Below are 1,515 nucleotides of genomic sequence, written 5' to 3'. Positions count from 1 at the left end.
AAGAAACCTAAAAGCTTAAAATCACAAGCTCAAGACCAGCTGTCTCATATGAAGCAGTGGCTGGTTCAGCTCAAAATAATATTACAAACATATTTTCGAGCATCGAGCCAAAAACCCAATATGCAAGGAACATAAATATTATCTTCATCTCAGCAACAGGCAAGGATATTAATGTTTGGAGAGAGAGATTTATCAAATCTGCTAATACCGTAAAGCAGTGGTCGTCAAACTGCGACCCGAGGACCACGTGCGGCACGAATTAACTATTTTTACGGTCCTTGTTTCTCAACCATATTTTATAACAACATACATTTAGCAGGTAAAAGTGATCGAATTTAAAAAGCGTCAACTAACGTTCAGAGATTCTTAAGAGTATAGCATTCCTGCTAAGTAACAAACAAAAATGTTTATAGAGACAGCAATATTTTAGGAAGTGCTTAATTGTAATTGATGCTGTTCAATTCGATCGTGCGGTAAGTTGGCTGCCTACGTCAGGGGCAGAAGCATAAGCAGTACAGCCACCATGTGGTTATAGAGTGTGTGAGGGAGGTATTTTATTGTTTGTCTTCCATTACCGACATCTTCTGGGCGTGTGCGATTCGTGCCGACCAGCTACCATTGTATAAATTTTTACAAGCACATAACACAAATTCGTGAGTGTGCATTACCAATGCAGTACTTATTTGTTGCAAATAACATTAAATTAATTAAGGCTGTTGTAATACAATACAGTGTGTAGAAGAAAACTTGTATTTGATGTATCAGATTTTATAAGGACAAACAGTATTATTAATCCATGTCATTCGCATACATAGTGAAACCAACAACGCTTCACCACGAAATTACAGTGTCACAACTGTTGGACTGCTCAGGTTGTCAGCAATCTAAAATAGATCAGAATCAACATGAAATCTTCCGAATGGTACCGACATGTAGCGAGCAGTACTTTGGGTCTGCCGGCCAACTTCTCGTGTGTCTACTATAAAATAACACTGTCAATAACCAAAATGACCAATAACTACAGAACTGCAGTTTGCGAGCTGTGTTCAAATTACAAAGACCTGTCAGGTCGAGATTTTATTTAAAATTTTCTCCATGTATTTACCACCGAATAAATGGCTTAGCACGAAGAGAGGAGTTTACCAAAATGTTGTAGATGTTAATTGCAATTGCATTGAGATTAATATTATATTTCACTTGGCTATTGAGAGCACGTTTTACCTGTATCTAATAGGGCCAATAATATCTAGCAGTCTAGCGTACGAACGCTACACGGCCGCACGGCGTGGTCGCACGGTTAGAGGCGCCATGTCACTGATCGCGTGGCTCCTCCCGCAGGAGGTTCGAGTCCTCCCTCGGGCATGGATGTGTGTGTTGTTCTTAGCATAAGTGAGCTTAAGTTGGTTTAAATAGTGTTTAAGTCTACGGGCCGATGACCTCAGCAGTTTGGTCCCTTAGGAATTCACACATACACACATTTTCGAACGCTACATGGTTATCGTCTGCCTTACACGA

This window comes from Schistocerca serialis, chromosome 3 (assembly GCF_023864345.2).
Source record: "Schistocerca serialis cubense isolate TAMUIC-IGC-003099 chromosome 3, iqSchSeri2.2, whole genome shotgun sequence".
Taxonomy (NCBI): Eukaryota; Metazoa; Arthropoda; class Insecta; order Orthoptera; family Acrididae; genus Schistocerca; species Schistocerca serialis.
The sequence above is the reverse complement of the archived record's forward strand: the minus strand, read 5'-3'. Positions refer to the sequence as shown.